Raw genomic sequence first — 16,259 nt, 5'->3', positions numbered from 1 at the left:
TGTTTTAATTTATTTTATATTTTGCTTGGGATAAAACACTTTTACGGTGTTTAATTTATTTTAGATTTGATTTGGAATCATTTATTTAAATTTTTATTACTTGATTATGTAATTAGTTTTGTGAGAAATTGATTTTATTAGAAATTACAGTGATAAATTAATAAATTAAAATTAAGTTTCGGGTCATTTCGGGTCGACCCGCCGCCCCGTAAACCTGAAATCTTCGGGTTCGGGTCAGCATACCTGACCCGTCACGGGTTGGCGGGTCGGGGTTCGGGTCAACAGATTTTCTGGCGGGTCTGTTGACCCGAACCCGACCCGCCAACCTGATTTGGACCCGAATTGCCACCCCTGACTGCAAGCGTGAAGGATTGATTTCATGATAATTTAGAGTTGCGGGATGAGGGAAAAAAACAGGGTGCAAATCAATAACAAAGAGAAAAATAAAGTAAATAAATAAAAGGATAAGAGGAAAATGCTTGAATTGACGCTTAAAATGAATTTCGGTCTAGAAAAGCCACACTGCTTCGCAGGACGGGGTAGTTTAAAAGAATAAAGCGAAAGGAACATGGCGGGTGCGACCATACCAGCACTAATGCACCGGATCCCATCAGAACTCCGAAGTTAAGCGTGCTTGGGCGAGAGTGGTACTAGGATGGGTGACCCCCTGGGAAGTCCTCGTGTTGCACCCCTCTCTTTTTTGTTTCGAAATCCAAATTTCCTATTCGTTCTTTATCCTGTAGTAATTTAGCTCCGTCGGAACGATTGATTTATATTTTGCTTCTTGTCGAAGCATGAAGGCAGGTCTGAAGGCGCGAGACAAATCAGGAACGGTACGGCTCGATCAAAGCCCGGATCGTCGCTCAAATTTGTCGGCGCAAATGTATCACCGCAACTAGGGGTGGCAATTTTCGACACGACCTGAAAACACGATACGAGCCTAACACGAAATTAATGGGTTTGGGTTGAGGTTTCGGGAATTCGGGTCAGAATCCGGTTGGACCCGATGAACCCGAAAAGATAACCGGTCGATTTCGGGTCAACCCGTGGTGACCTGATATGACCCGATATGACCCGTTTACGAGTTAAAAATAATTTAATAAACATAAAAATAATTTTATCTAACTAAACTAAGTTATTCTTTTTTTCAAAGGCATTAATTACTTAATCCTAAACGAATTTATTTAATTTGTGTGAAGTTGAAATTATTATACTTGGACAAATAATATATTATATTATTTTTCACTTTTATATTGTTTTAATTTATTTTATATTTTGCTTGGGATAAAACACTTTTACGGTGTTTAATTTATTTTAGATTTGATTTGGAATCATTTATTTAAATTTTTATTACTTGATTATGTAATTAGTTTTGTGAGAAATTGATTTTATTAGAAATTACAGTGATAAATTAATAAATTAAAATTAAGTTTCGGGTCATTTCGGGTCGACCCGCCGCCCCGTAAACCTGAAATCTTCGGGTTCGGGTCAGCATACCTGACCCGTCACGGGTTGGCGGGTCGGGGTTCGGGTCAACAGATTTTCTGGCGGGTCTGTTGACCCGAACCCGACCCGCCAACCTGATTTGGACCCGAATTGCCACCCCTGACTGCAAGCGTGAAGGATTGATTTCATGATAATTTAGAGTTGCGGGATGAGGGAAAAAAACAGGGTGCAAATCAATAACAAAGAGAAAAATAAAGTAAATAAATAAAAGGATAAGAGGAAAATGCTTGAATTGACGCTTAAAATGAATTTCGGTCAAGAAAAGCCACACTGCTTCGCAGGACGGGGTAGTTTAAAAGAATAAAGCGAAAGGAACATGGCTGGTGCGACCATACCAGCACTAATGCACCGGATCCCATCAGAACTCCGAAGTTAAGCGTGCTTGGGCGAGAGTGGTACTAGGATGGGTGACCCCCTGGGAAGTCCTCGTGTTGCACCCTCTCTTTTTTGTTTCGAAATCCAAATTTCCTATTCGTTCTTTATCCTGTAGTAATTTAGCTCCGTCGGAACGATTGCTTTATATTTTGCTTCTTGTCGAAGCATGAAGGCGGGTCTGAAGGCGCGAGACAAATCAGGAACGGTACGGCTCGATCAAAGCCCGGATCGTCGCTCAAATTTGTCGGCGCAAATGTATCACCGCAACTAGGGGTGGCAATTTTCGACACGACCTGAAAACACGACACGAGCCTAACACGAAATTAATGGGTTTGGGTTGAGGTTTCGGGAATTCGGGTCAGAATCGGGTTGGACCCGATGAACCCGAAAAGATAACCGGTCGATTTCGGGTCAACCCGTGGTGACCTGATATGACCCGATATGACCCGTTTACGAGTTAAAAATAATTTAATAAACATAAAAATAATTTTATCTAACTAAACTAAGTTATTCTTTTTTTCAAAGGCATTAATTACTTAATCCTAAACGAATTTATTTAATTTGTGTGAAGTTGAAATTATTATACTTGGACAAATAATATATTATATTATTTTTCACTTTTATATTGTTTTAATTTATTTTATATTTTGCTTGGGATAAAACACTTTTACGGTGTTTAATTTATTTTAGATTTGATTTGGAATCATTTATTTAAATTTTTATTACTTGATTATGTAATTAGTTTTGTGAGAAATTGATTTTATTAGAAATTACAGTGATAAATTAATAAATTAAAATTAAGTTTCGGGTCATTTCGGGTCGACCCGCCGCCCCGTAAACCTGAAATCTTCGGGTTCGGGTCAGCATACCTGACCCGTCACGGGTTGGCGGGTCGGGGTTCGGGTCAACAGATTTTCTGGCGGGTCTGTTGACCCGAACCCGACCCGCCAACCTGATTTGGACCCGAATTGCCACCCCTGACTGCAAGCGTGAAGGATTGATTTCATGATAATTTAGAGTTGCGGGATGAGGGAAAAAAACAGGGTGCAAATCAATAACAAAAAGAAAAATAAAGTATATAAATAAAAGGATAAGAGTAAAATGCTTGAATTGACGCTTAAAATGAATTTCGGTCTAGAAAAGCCACACTGCTTCGCAGGACGGGGTAGTTTAAAAGAATAAAGCGAAAGGAACATGGCGGGTGCGACCATACCAGCACTAATGCACCGGATCCCATCAGAACTCCGAAGTTAAGCGTGCTTGGGCGAGAGTGGTACTAGGATGGGTGACCCCCTGGGAAGTCCTCGTGTTGCACCCCTCTCTTTTTTGTTTCGAAATCCAAATTTCCTATTCGTTCTTTATCCTGTAGTAATTTAGCTCCGTCGGAACGATTGCTTTATATTTTGCTTCTTGTCGAAGCATGAAGGCGGGTCTGAAGGCGCGAGACAAATCAGGAACGGTACGGCTCGATCAAAGCCCGGATCGTCGCTCAAATTTGTCGGCGCAAATGTATCACCGCAACTAGGGGTGGCAATTTTCGACACGACCTGAAAACACGATACGAGCCTAACACGAAATTAATGGGTTTGGGTTGAGGTTTCGGGAATTCGGGTCAGAATCCGGTTGGACCCGATGAACCCGAAAAGAAAACCGGTCGATTTCGGGTCAACCCGTGGTGACCTGATATGACCCGATATGACCCGTTTACGAGTTAAAAATAATTTAATAAACATAAAAATAATTTTATCTAACTAAACTAAGTTATTCTTTTTTTCAAAGGCATTAATTACTTAATCCTAAACGAATTTATTTAATTTGTGTGAAGTTGAAATTATTATACTTGGACAAATAATATATTATATTATTTTTCACTTTTATATTGTTTTAATTTATTTTATATTTTGCTTGGGATAAAACACTTTTACGGTGTTTAATTTATTTTAGATTTGATTTGGAATCATTTATTTAAATTTTTATTACTTGATTATGTAATTAGTTTTGTGAGAAATTGATTTTATTAGAAATTACAGTGATAAATTAATAAATTAAAATTAAGTTTCGGGTCATTTCGGGTCGACCCGCCGCCCCGTAAACCTGAAATCTTCGGGTTCGGGTCAGCATACCTGACCCGTCACGGGTTGGCGGGTCGGGGTTCGGGTCAACAGATTTTCTGGCGGGTCTGTTGACCCGAACCCGACCCGCCAACCTGATTTGGACCCGAATTGCCACCCCTGACTGCAAGCGTGAAGGATTGATTTCATGATAATTTAGAGTTGCGGGATGAGGGAAAAAAACAGGGTGCAAATCAATAACAAAGAGAAAAATAAAGTAAATAAATAAAAGGATAAGAGGAAAATGCTTGAATTGACGCTTAAAATGAATTTCGGTCAAGAAAAGCCACACTGCTTCGCAGGACGGGGTAGTTTAAAAGAATAAAGCGAAAGGAACATGGCTGGTGCGACCATACCAGCACTAATGCACCGGATCCCATCAGAACTCCGAAGTTAAGCGTGCTTGGGCGAGAGTAGTACTAGGATGGGTGACCCCCTGGGAAGTCCTCGTGTTGCACCCCTCTCTTTTTTGTTTCGAAATCCAAATTTCCTATTCGTTCTTTATCCTGTAGTAATTTAGCTCCGTCGGAACGATTGCTTTATATTTTGCTTCTTGTCGAAGCATGAAGGCGGGTCTGAAGGCGCGAGACAAATCAGGAACGGTACGGCTCGATCAAAGCCCGGATCGTCGCTCAAATTTGTCGGCGCAAATGTATCACCGCAACTAGGGGTGGCAATTTTCGACACGACCTGAAAACACGACACGAGCCTAACACGAAATTAATGGGTTTGGGTTGAGGTTTCGGGAATTCGGGTCAGAATCGGGTTGGACCCGATGAACCCGAAAAGATAACCGGTCGATTTCGGGTCAACCCGTGGTGACCTGATATGACCCGATATGACCCGTTTACGAGTTAAAAATAATTTAATAAACATAAAAATAATTTTATCTAACTAAACTAAGTTATTCTTTTTTTCAAAGGCATTAATTACTTAATCCTAAACGAATTTATTTAATTTGTGTGAAGTTGAAATTATTATACTTGGACAAATAATATATTATATTATTTTTCACTTTTATATTGTTTTAATTTATTTTATATTTTGCTTGGGATAAAACACTTTTACGGTGTTTAATTTATTTTAGATTTGATTTGGAATCATTTATTTAAATTTTTATTACTTGATTATGTAATTAGTTTTGTGAGAAATTGATTTTATTAGAAATTACAGTGATAAATTAATAAATTAAAATTAAGTTTCGGGTCATTTCGGGTCGACCCGCCGCCCCGTAAACCTGAAATCTTCGGGTTCGGGTCAGCATACCTGACCCGTCACGGGTTGGCGGGTCGGGGTTCGGGTCAACAGATTTTCTGGCGGGTCTGTTGACCCGAACCCGACCCGCCAACCTGATTTGGACCCGAATTGCCACCCCTGACTGCAAGCGTGAAGGATTGATTTCATGATAATTTAGAGTTGCGGGATTAGGGAAAAAAACAGGGTGCAAATCAATAACAAAAAGAAAAATAAAGTAAATAAATAAAAGGATAAGAGGAAAATGCTTGAATTGACGCTTAAAATGAATTTCGGTCTAGAAAAGCCACACTGCTTCGCAGGACGGGGTAGTTTAAAAGAATAAAGCGAAAGGAACATGGCGGGTGCGACCATACCAGCACTAATGCACCGGATCCCATCAGAACTCCGAAGTTAAGCGTGCTTGGGCGAGAGTGGTACTAGGATGGGTGACCCCCTGGGAAGTCCTCGTGTTGCACCCCTCTCTTTTTTGTTTCGAAATCCAAATTTCCTATTCGTTCTTTATCCTGTAGTAATTTAGCTCCGTCGGAACGATTGCTTTATATTTTGCTTCTTGTCGAAGCATGAAGGCGGGTCTGAAGGCGCGAGACAAATCAGGAACGGTACGGCTCGATCAAAGCCCGGATCGTCGCTCAAATTTGTCGGCGCAAATGTATCACCGCAACTAGGGGTGGCAATTTTCGACACGACCTGAAAACACGATACGAGCCTAACACGAAATTAATGGGTTTGGGTTGAGGTTTCGGGAATTCGGGTCAGAATCCGGTTGGACCCGATGAACCCGAAAAGAAAACCGGTCGATTTCGGGTCAACCCGTGGTGACCTGATATGACCCGATATGACCCGTTTACGAGTTAAAAATAATTTAATAAACATAAAAATAATTTTATCTAACTAAACTAAGTTATTCTTTTTTTCAAAGGCATTAATTACTTAATCCTAAACGAATTTATTTAATTTGTGTGAAGTTGAAATTATTATACTTGGACAAATAATATATTATATTATTTTTCACTTTTATATTGTTTTAATTTATTTTATATTTTGCTTGGGATAAAACACTTTTACGGTGTTTAATTTATTTTAGATTTGATTTGGAATCATTTATTTAAATTTTTATTACTTGATTATGTAATTAGTTTTGTGAGAAATTGATTTTATTAGAAATTACAGTGATAAATTAATAAATTAAAATTAAGTTTCGGGTCATTTCGGGTCGACCCGCCGCCCCGTAAACCTGAAATCTTCGGGTTCGGGTCAGCATACCTGACCCGTCACGGGTTGGCGGGTCGGGGTTCGGGTCAACAGATTTTCTGGCGGGTCTGTTGACCCGAACCCGACCCGCCAACCTGATTTGGACCCGAATTGCCACCCCTGACTGCAAGCGTGAAGGATTGATTTCATGATAATTTAGAGTTGCGGGATGAGGGAAAAAAACAGGGTGCAAATCAATAACAAAAAAAAAATAAAGTAAATAAATAAAAGGATAAGAGGAAAATGCTTGAATTGACGCTTAAAATGAATTTCGGTCTAGAAAAGCCACACTGCTTCGCAGGACGGGGTAGTTTAAAAGAATAAAGCGAAAGGAACATGGCGGGTGCGACCATACCAGCACTAATGCACCGGATCCCATCAGAACTCCGAAGTTAAGCGTGCTTGGGCGAGAGTGGTACTAGGATGGGTGACCCCCTGGGAAGTCCTCGTGTTGCACCCCTCTCTTTTTTGTTTCGAAATCCAAATTTCCTATTCGTTCTTTATCCTGTAGTAATTTAGCTCCGTCGGAACGATTGCTTTATATTTTGCTTCTTGTCGAAGCATGAAGGCGGGTCTGAAGGCGCGAGACAAATCAGGAACGGTACGGCTCGATCAAAGCCCGGATCGTCGCTCAAATTTGTCGGCGCAAATGTATCACCGCAACTAGGGGTGGCAATTTTCGACACGACCTGAAAACACGACACGAGCCTAACACGAAATTAATGGGTTTGGGTTGAGGTTTCGGGAATTCGGGTCAGAATCGGGTTGGACCCGATGAACCCGAAAAGATAACCGGTCGATTTCGGGTCAACCCGTGGTGACCTGATATGACCCGATATGACCCGTTTACGAGTTAAAAATAATTTAATAAACATAAAAATAATTTTATCTAACTAAACTAAGTTATTCTTTTTTTCAAAGGCATTAATTACTTAATCCTAAACGAATTTATTTAATTTGTGTGAAGTTGAAATTATTATACTTGGACAAATAATATATTATATTATTTTTCACTTTTATATTGTTTTAATTTATTTTATATTTTGCTTGGGATAAAACACTTTTACGGTGTTTAATTTATTTTAGATTTGATTTGGAATCATTTATTTAAATTTTTATTACTTGATTATGTAATTAGTTTTGTGAGAAATTGATTTTATTAGAAATTACAGTGATAAATTAATAAATTAAAATTAAGTTTCGGGTCATTTCGGGTCGACCCGCCGCCCCGTAAACCTGAAATCTTCGGGTTCGGGTCAGCATACCTGACCCGTCACGGGTTGGCGGGTCGGGGTTCGGGTCAACAGATTTTCTGGCGGGTCTGTTGACCCGAACCCGACCCGCCAACCTGATTTGGACCCGAATTGCCACCCCTGACTGCAAGCGTGAAGGATTGATTTCATGATAATTTAGAGTTGCGGGATGAGGGAAAAAAACAGGGTGCAAATCAATAACAAAAAAAAAATAAAGTAAATAAATAAAAGGATAAGAGGAAAATGCTTGAATTGACGCTTAAAATGAATTTCGGTCTAGAAAAGCCACACTGCTTCGCAGGACGGGGTAGTTTAAAAGAATAAAGCGAAAGGAACATGGCGGGTGCGACCATACCAGCACTAATGCACCGGATCCCATCAGAACTCCGAAGTTAAGCGTGCTTGGGCGAGAGTGGTACTAGGATGGGTGACCCCCTGGGAAGTCCTCGTGTTGCACCCCTCTCTTTTTTGTTTCGAAATCCAAATTTCCTATTCGTTCTTTATCCTGCAGTAATTTAGCTCCGTCGGAACGATTGCTTTATATTTTGCTTCTTGTCGAAGCATGAAGGCGGGTCTGAAGGCGCGAGACAAATCAGGAACGGTACGGCTCGATCAAAGCCCGGATCGTCGCTCAAATTTGTCGGCGCAAATGTATCACCGCAACTAGGGGTGGCAATTTTCGACACGACCTGAAAACACGATACGAGCCTAACACGAAATTAATGGGTTTGGGTTGAGGTTTCGGGAATTCGGGTCAGAATCCGGTTGGACCCGATGAACCCGAAAAGAAAACCGGTCGATTTCGGGTCAACCCGTGGTGACCTGATATGACCCGATATGACCCGTTTACGAGTTAAAAATAATTTAATAAACATAAAAATAATTTTATCTAACTAAACTAAGTTATTCTTTTTTTCAAAGGCATTAATTACTTAATCCTAAACGAATTTATTTAATTTGTGTGAAGTTGAAATTATTATACTTGGACAAATAATATATTATATTATTTTTCACTTTTATATTGTTTTAATTTATTTTATATTTTGCTTGGGATAAAACACTTTTACGGTGTTTAATTTATTTTAAATTTGATTTGGAATCATTTATTTAAATTTTTATTACTTGATTATGTAATTAGTTTTGTGAGAAATTGATTTTATTAGAAATTACAGTGATAAATTAATAAATTAAAATTAAGTTTCGGGTCATTTCGGGTCGACCCGCCGCCCCGTAAACCTGAAATCTTCGGGTTCGGGTCAGCATACCTGACCCGTCACGGGTTGGCGGGTCGGGGTTCGGGTCAACAGATTTTCTGGCGGGTCTGTTGACCCGAACCCGACCCGCCAACCTGATTTGGACCCGAATTGCCACCCCTGACTGCAAGCGTGAAGGATTGATTTCATGATAATTTAGAGTTGCGGGATTAGGGAAAAAAACAGGGTGCAAATCAATAACAAAAAGAAAAATAAAGTAAATAAATAAAAGGATAAGAGGAAAATGCTTGAATTGACGCTTAAAATGAATTTCGGTCTAGAAAAGCCACACTGCTTCGCAGGACGGGGTAGTTTAAAAGAATAAAGCGAAAGGAACATGGCGGGTGCGACCATACCAGCACTAATGCACCGGATCCCATCAGAACTCCGAAGTTAAGCGTGCTTGGGCGAGAGTGGTACTAGGATGGGTGACCCCCTGGGAAGTCCTCGTGTTGCACCCCTCTCTTTTTTGTTTCGAAATCCAAATTTCCTATTCGTTCTTTATCCTGTAGTAATTTAGCTCCGTCGGAACGATTGCTTTATATTTTGCTTCTTGTCGAAGCATGAAGGCGGGTCTGAAGGCGCGAGACAAATCAGGAACGGTACGGCTCGATCAAAGCCCGGATCGTCGCTCAAATTTGTCGGCGCAAATGTATCACCGCAACTAGGGGTGGCAATTTTCGACACGACCTGAAAACACGACACGAGCCTAACACGAAATTAATGGGTTTGGGTTGAGGTTTCGGGAATTCGGGTCAGAATCGGGTTGGACCCGATGAACCCGAAAAGATAACCGGTCGATTTCGGGTCAACCCGTGGTGACCTGATATGACCCGATATGACCCGTTTACGAGTTAAAAATAATTTAATAAACATAAAAATAATTTTATCTAACTAAACTAAGTTATTCTTTTTTTCAAAGGCATTAATTACTTAATCCTAAACGAATTTATTTAATTTGTGTGAAGTTGAAATTATTATACTTGGACAAATAATATATTATATTATTTTTCACTTTTATATTGTTTTAATTTATTTTATATTTTGCTTGGGATAAAACACTTTTACGGTGTTTAATTTATTTTAGATTTGATTTGGAATCATTTATTTAAATTTTTATTACTTGATTATGTAATTAGTTTTGTGAGAAATTGATTTTATTAGAAATTACAGTGATAAATTAATAAATTAAAATTAAGTTTCGGGTCATTTCGGGTCGACCCGCCGCCCCGTAAACCTGAAATCTTCGGGTTCGGGTCAGCATACCTGACCCGTCACGGGTTGGCGGGTCGGGGTTCGGGTCAACAGATTTTCTGGCGGGTCTGTTGACCCGAACCCGACCCGCCAACCTGATTTGGACCCGAATTGCCACCCCTGACTGCAAGCGTGAAGGATTGATTTCATGATAATTTAGAGTTGCGGGATGAGGGAAAAAAACAGGGTGCAAATCAATAACAAAGAGAAAAATAAAGTAAATAAATAAAAGGATAAGAGGAAAATGCTTGAATTGACGCTTAAAATGAATTTCGGTCTAGAAAAGCCACACTGCTTCGCAGGACGGGGTAGTTTAAAAGAATAAAGCGAAAGGAACATGGCGGGTGCGACCATACCAGCACTAATGCACCGGATCCCATCAGAACTCCGAAGTTAAGCGTGCTTGGGCGAGAGTGGTACTAGGATGGGTGACCCCCTGGGAAGTCCTCGTGTTGCACCCCTCTCTTTTTTGTTTCGAAATCCAAATTTCCTATTCGTTCTTTATCCTGTAGTAATTTAGCTCCGTCGGAACGATTGCTTTATATTTTGCTTCTTGTCGAAGCATGAAGGCGGGTCTGAAGGCGCGAGACAAATCAGGAACGGTACGGCTCGATCAAAGCCCGGATCGTCGCTCAAATTTGTCGGCGCAAATGTATCACCGCAACTAGGGGTGGCAATTTTCGACACGACCTGAAAACACGATACGAGCCTAACACGAAATTAATGGGTTTGGGTTGAGGTTTCGGGAATTCGGGTCAGAATCCGGTTGGACCCGATGAACCCGAAAAGAAAACCGGTCGATTTCGGGTCAACCCGTGGTGACCTGATATGACCCGATATGACCCGTTTACGAGTTAAAAATAATTTAATAAACATAAAAATAATTTTATCTAACTAAACTAAGTTATTCTTTTTTTCAAAGGCATTAATTACTTAATCCTAAACGAATTTATTTAATTTGTGTGAAGTTGAAATTATTATACTTGGACAAATAATATATTATATTATTTTTCACTTTTATATTGTTTTAATTTATTTTATATTTTGCTTGGGATAAAACACTTTTACGGTGTTTAATTTATTTTAGATTTGATTTGGAATCATTTATTTAAATTTTTATTACTTGATTATGTAATTAGTTTTGTGAGAAATTGATTTTATTAGAAATTACAGTGATAAATTAATAAATTAAAATTAAGTTTCGGGTCATTTCGGGTCGACCCGCCGCCCCGTAAACCTGAAATCTTCGGGTTCGGGTCAGCATACCTGACCCGTCACGGGTTGGCGGGTCGGGGTTCGGGTCAACAGATTTTCTGGCGGGTCTGTTGACCCGAACCCGACCCGCCAACCTGATTTGGACCCGAATTGCCACCCCTGACTGCAAGCGTGAAGGATTGATTTCATGATAATTTAGAGTTGCGGGATGAGGGAAAAAAACAGGGTGCAAATCAATAACAAAGAGAAAAATAAAGTAAATAAATAAAAGGATAAGAGGAAAATGCTTGAATTGACGCTTAAAATGAATTTCGGTCAAGAAAAGCCACACTGCTTCGCAGGACGGGGTAGTTTAAAAGAATAAAGCGAAAGGAACATGGCTGGTGCGACCATACCAGCACTAATGCACCGGATCCCATCAGAACTCCGAAGTTAAGCGTGCTTGGGCGAGAGTGGTACTAGGATGGGTGACCCCCTGGGAAGTCCTCGTGTTGCACCCCTCTCTTTTTTGTTTCGAAATCCAAATTTCCTATTCGTTCTTTATCCTGTAGTAATTTAGCTCCGTCGGAACGATTGCTTTATATTTTGCTTCTTGTCGAAGCATGAAGGCGGGTCTGAAGGCGCGAGACAAATCAGGAACGGTACGGCTCGATCAAAGCCCGGATCGTCGCTCAAATTTGTCGGCGCAAATGTATCACCGCAACTAGGGGTGGCAATTTTCGACACGACCTGAAAACACGACACGAGCCTAACACGAAATTAATGGGTTTGGGTTGAGGTTTCGGGAATTCGGGTCAGAATCGGGTTGGACCCGATGAACCCGAAAAGATAACCGGTCGATTTCGGGTCAACCCGTGGTGACCTGATATGACCCGATATGACCCGTTTACGAGTTAAAAATAATTTAATAAACATAAAAATAATTTTATCTAACTAAACTAAGTTATTCTTTTTTTCAAAGGCATTAATTACTTAATCCTAAACGAATTTATTTAATTTGTGTGAAGTTGAAATTATTATACTTGGACAAATAATATATTATATTATTTTTCACTTTTATATTGTTTTAATTTATTTTATATTTTGCTTGGGATAAAACACTTTTACGGTGTTTAATTTATTTTAGATTTGATTTGGAATCATTTATTTAAATTTTTATTACTTGATTATGTAATTAGTTTTGTGAGAAATTGATTTTATTAGAAATTACAGTGATAAATTAATAAATTAAAATTAAGTTTCGGGTCATTTCGGGTCGACCCGCCGCCCCGTAAACCTGAAATCTTCGGGTTCGGGTCAGCATACCTGACCCGTCACGGGTTGGCGGGTCGGGGTTCGGGTCAACAGATTTTCTGGCGGGTCTGTTGACCCGAACCCGACCCGCCAACCTGATTTGGACCCGAATTGCCACCCCTGACTGCAAGCGTGAAGGATTGATTTCATGATAATTTAGAGTTGCGGGATGAGGGAAAAAAACAGGGTGCAAATCAATAACAAAAAGAAAAATAAAGTAAATAAATAAAAGGATAAGAGGAAAATGCTTGAATTGACGCTTAAAATGAATTTCGGTCTAGAAAAGCCACACTGCTTCGCAGGACGGGGTAGTTTAAAAGAATAAAGCGAAAGGAACATGGCGGGTGCGACCATACCAGCACTAATGCACCGGATCCCATCAGAACTCCGAAGTTAAGCGTGCTTGGGCGAGAGTGGTACTAGGATGGGTGACCCCCTGGGAAGTCCTCGTGTTGCACCCCTCTCTTTTTTGTTTCGAAATCCAAATTTCCTATTCGTTCTTTATCCTGTAGTAATTTAGCTCCGTCGGAACGATTGCTTTATATTTTGCTTCTTGTCGAAGCATGAAGGCGGGTCTGAAGGCGCGAGACAAATCAGGAACGGTACGGCTCGATCAAAGCCCGGATCGTCGCTCAAATTTGTCGGCGCAAATGTATCACCGCAACTAGGGGTGGCAATTTTCGACACGACCTGAAAACACGATACGAGCCTAACACGAAATTAATGGGTTTGGGTTGAGGTTTCGGGAATTCGGGTCAGAATCCGGTTGGACCCGATGAACCCGAAAAGAAAACCGGTCGATTTCGGGTCAACCCGTGGTGACCTGATATGACCCGATATGACCCGTTTACGAGTTAAAAATAATTTAATAAACATAAAAATAATTTTATCTAACTAAACTAAGTTATTCTTTTTTTCAAAGGCATTAATTACTTAATCCTAAACGAATTTATTTAATTTGTGTGAAGTTGAAATTATTATACTTGGACAAATAATATATTATATTATTTTTCACTTTTATATTGTTTTAATTTATTTTATATTTTGCTTGGGATAAAACACTTTTACGGTGTTTAATTTATTTTAGATTTGATTTGGAATCATTTATTTAAATTTTTATTACTTGATTATGTAATTAGTTTTGTGAGAAATTGATTTTATTAGAAATTACAGTGATAAATTAATAAATTAAAATTAAGTTTCGGGTCATTTCGGGTCGACCCGCCGCCCCGTAAACCTGAAATCTTCGGGTTCGGGTCAGCATACCTGACCCGTCACGGGTTGGCGGGTCGGGGTTCGGGTCAACAGATTTTCTGGCGGGTCTGTTGACCCGAACCCGACCCGCCAACCTGATTTGGACCCGAATTGCCACCCCTGACTGCAAGCGTGAAGGATTGATTTCATGATAATTTAGAGTTGCGGGATGAGGGAAAAAAACAGGGTGCAAATCAATAACAAAGAGAAAAATAAAGTAAATAAATAAAAGGATAAGAGGAAAATGCTTGAATTGACGCTTAAAATGAATTTCGGTCAAGAAAAGCCACACTGCTTCGCAGGACGGGGTAGTTTAAAAGAATAAAGCGAAAGGAACATGGCTGGTGCGACCATACCAGCACTAATGCACCGGATCCCATCAGAACTCCGAAGTTAAGCGTGCTTGGGCGAGAGTAGTACTAGGATGGGTGACCCCCTGGGAAGTCCTCGTGTTGCACCCCTCTCTTTTTTGTTTCGAAATCCAAATTTCCTATTCGTTCTTTATCCTGTAGTAATTTAGCTCCGTCGGAACGATTGCTTTATATTTTGCTTCTTGTCGAAGCATGAAGGCGGGTCTGAAGGCGCGAGACAAATCAGGAACGGTACGGCTCGATCAAAGCCCGGATCGTCGCTCAAATTTGTCGGCGCAAATGTATCACCGCAACTAGGGGTGGCAATTTTCGACACGACCTGAAAACACGACACGAGCCTAACACGAAATTAATGGGTTTGGGTTGAGGTTTCGGGAATTCGGGTCAGAATCGGGTTGGACCCGATGAACCCGAAAAGATAACCGGTCGATTTCGGGTCAACCCGTGGTGACCTGATATGACCCGATATGACCCGTTTACGAGTTAAAAATAATTTAATAAACATAAAAATAATTTTATCTAACTAAACTAAGTTATTCTTTTTTTCAAAGGCATTAATTACTTAATCCTAAACGAATTTATTTAATTTGTGTGAAGTTGAAATTATTATACTTGGACAAATAATATATTATATTATTTTTCACTTTTATATTGTTTTAATTTATTTTATATTTTGCTTGGGATAAAACACTTTTACGGTGTTTAATTTATTTTAGATTTGATTTGGAATCATTTATTTAAATTTTTATTACTTGATTATGTAATTAGTTTTGTGAGAAATTGATTTTATTAGAAATTACAGTGATAAATTAATAAATTAAAATTAAGTTTCGGGTCATTTCGGGTCGACCCGCCGCCCCGTAAACCTGAAATCTTCGGGTTCGGGTCAGCATACCTGACCCGTCACGGGTTGGCGGGTCGGGGTTCGGGTCAACAGATTTTCTGGCGGGTCTGTTGACCCGAACCCGACCCGCCAACCTGATTTGGACCCGAATTGCCACCCCTGACTGCAAGCGTGAAGGATTGATTTCATGATAATTTAGAGTTGCGGGATTAGGGAAAAAAACAGGGTGCAAATCAATAACAAAAAGAAAAATAAAGTAAATAAATAAAAGGATAAGAGGAAAATGCTTGAATTGACGCTTAAAATGAATTTCGGTCTAGAAAAGCCACACTGCTTCGCAGGACGGGGTAGTTTAAAAGAATAAAGCGAAAGGAACATGGCGGGTGCGACCATACCAGCACTAATGCACCGGATCCCATCAGAACTCCGAAGTTAAGCGTGCTTGGGCGAGAGTGGTACTAGGATGGGTGACCCCCTGGGAAGTCCTCGTGTTGCACCCCTCTCTTTTTTGTTTCGAAATCCAAATTTCCTATTCGTTCTTTATCCTGTAGTAATTTAGCTCCGTCGGAACGATTGCTTTATATTTTGCTTCTTGTCGAAGCATGAAGGCGGGTCTGAAGGCGCGAGACAAATCAGGAACGGTACGGCTCGATCAAAGCCCGGATCGTCGCTCAAATTTGTCGGCGCAAATGTATCACCGCAACTAGGGGTGGCAATTTTCGACACGACCTGAAAACACGATACGAGCCTAACACGAAATTAATGGGTTTGGGTTGAGGTTTCGGGAATTCGGGTCAGAATCCGGTTGGACCCGATGAACCCGAAAAGAAAACCGGTCGATTTCGGGTCAACCCGTGGTGACCTGATATGACCCGATATGACCCGTTTACGAGTTAAAAATAATTTAATAAACATAAAAATAATTTTATCTAACTAAACTAAGTTATTCTTTTTTTCAAAGGCATTAATTACTTAATCCTAAACGAATTTATTTAATTTGTGTGAAGTTGAAATTATTATAC

The 16,259-nt window shown here is 40.0% G+C and overlaps 13 non-coding genes across 13 annotated transcripts; all 13 read left to right on the top strand.

Annotated features, from left to right (window-relative positions):
* Nucleotides 1-573: 573 nt before the first annotated feature.
* Nucleotides 574-692, top strand: LOC140030463 (5S ribosomal RNA). The gene has a single exon (XR_011834378.1). It is a non-coding gene; the product is annotated as a 5S ribosomal RNA (ribosomal RNA).
* A 1,135-nt stretch (nt 693-1,827) lies between these two features.
* LOC140031225 (5S ribosomal RNA) lies at nt 1,828-1,946 on the top strand. The gene has a single exon (XR_011835146.1). It is a non-coding gene; the product is annotated as a 5S ribosomal RNA (ribosomal RNA).
* Nucleotides 1,947-3,080: 1,134 nt separating this feature from the next.
* LOC140030462 (5S ribosomal RNA) lies at nt 3,081-3,199 on the top strand. Its single transcript, XR_011834377.1, has one exon. It is a non-coding gene; the product is annotated as a 5S ribosomal RNA (ribosomal RNA).
* A 1,135-nt stretch (nt 3,200-4,334) lies between these two features.
* Nucleotides 4,335-4,453, top strand: LOC140030027 (5S ribosomal RNA). The gene has a single exon (XR_011833941.1). It is a non-coding gene; the product is annotated as a 5S ribosomal RNA (ribosomal RNA).
* A 1,135-nt stretch (nt 4,454-5,588) lies between these two features.
* LOC140030461 (5S ribosomal RNA) lies at nt 5,589-5,707 on the top strand. The gene has a single exon (XR_011834376.1). It is a non-coding gene; the product is annotated as a 5S ribosomal RNA (ribosomal RNA).
* A 1,134-nt stretch (nt 5,708-6,841) lies between these two features.
* Nucleotides 6,842-6,960, top strand: LOC140030459 (5S ribosomal RNA). The gene has a single exon (XR_011834374.1). It is a non-coding gene; the product is annotated as a 5S ribosomal RNA (ribosomal RNA).
* Nucleotides 6,961-8,094: 1,134 nt separating this feature from the next.
* LOC140030458 (5S ribosomal RNA) lies at nt 8,095-8,213 on the top strand. Its single transcript, XR_011834373.1, has one exon. It is a non-coding gene; the product is annotated as a 5S ribosomal RNA (ribosomal RNA).
* Nucleotides 8,214-9,348: 1,135 nt separating this feature from the next.
* On the top strand, nt 9,349-9,467 carry LOC140030457 (5S ribosomal RNA). Its single transcript, XR_011834372.1, has one exon. It is a non-coding gene; the product is annotated as a 5S ribosomal RNA (ribosomal RNA).
* A 1,135-nt stretch (nt 9,468-10,602) lies between these two features.
* LOC140030456 (5S ribosomal RNA) lies at nt 10,603-10,721 on the top strand. The gene has a single exon (XR_011834371.1). It is a non-coding gene; the product is annotated as a 5S ribosomal RNA (ribosomal RNA).
* A 1,135-nt stretch (nt 10,722-11,856) lies between these two features.
* LOC140031018 (5S ribosomal RNA) lies at nt 11,857-11,975 on the top strand. Its single transcript, XR_011834939.1, has one exon. It is a non-coding gene; the product is annotated as a 5S ribosomal RNA (ribosomal RNA).
* A 1,135-nt stretch (nt 11,976-13,110) lies between these two features.
* Nucleotides 13,111-13,229, top strand: LOC140030455 (5S ribosomal RNA). The gene has a single exon (XR_011834370.1). It is a non-coding gene; the product is annotated as a 5S ribosomal RNA (ribosomal RNA).
* Nucleotides 13,230-14,364: 1,135 nt separating this feature from the next.
* LOC140030026 (5S ribosomal RNA) lies at nt 14,365-14,483 on the top strand. The gene has a single exon (XR_011833940.1). It is a non-coding gene; the product is annotated as a 5S ribosomal RNA (ribosomal RNA).
* A 1,135-nt stretch (nt 14,484-15,618) lies between these two features.
* On the top strand, nt 15,619-15,737 carry LOC140030453 (5S ribosomal RNA). The gene has a single exon (XR_011834368.1). It is a non-coding gene; the product is annotated as a 5S ribosomal RNA (ribosomal RNA).
* The last annotated feature ends 522 nt before the right edge of the window (nt 15,738-16,259 follow it).

This window comes from Coffea arabica, chromosome 11e (assembly GCF_036785885.1).
Source record: "Coffea arabica cultivar ET-39 chromosome 11e, Coffea Arabica ET-39 HiFi, whole genome shotgun sequence".
In the NCBI taxonomy this organism is placed as follows: domain Eukaryota; kingdom Viridiplantae; phylum Streptophyta; class Magnoliopsida; order Gentianales; family Rubiaceae; genus Coffea; species Coffea arabica.
The sequence above is the reverse complement of the archived record's forward strand: the minus strand, read 5'-3'. Positions and strand labels throughout refer to the sequence as shown.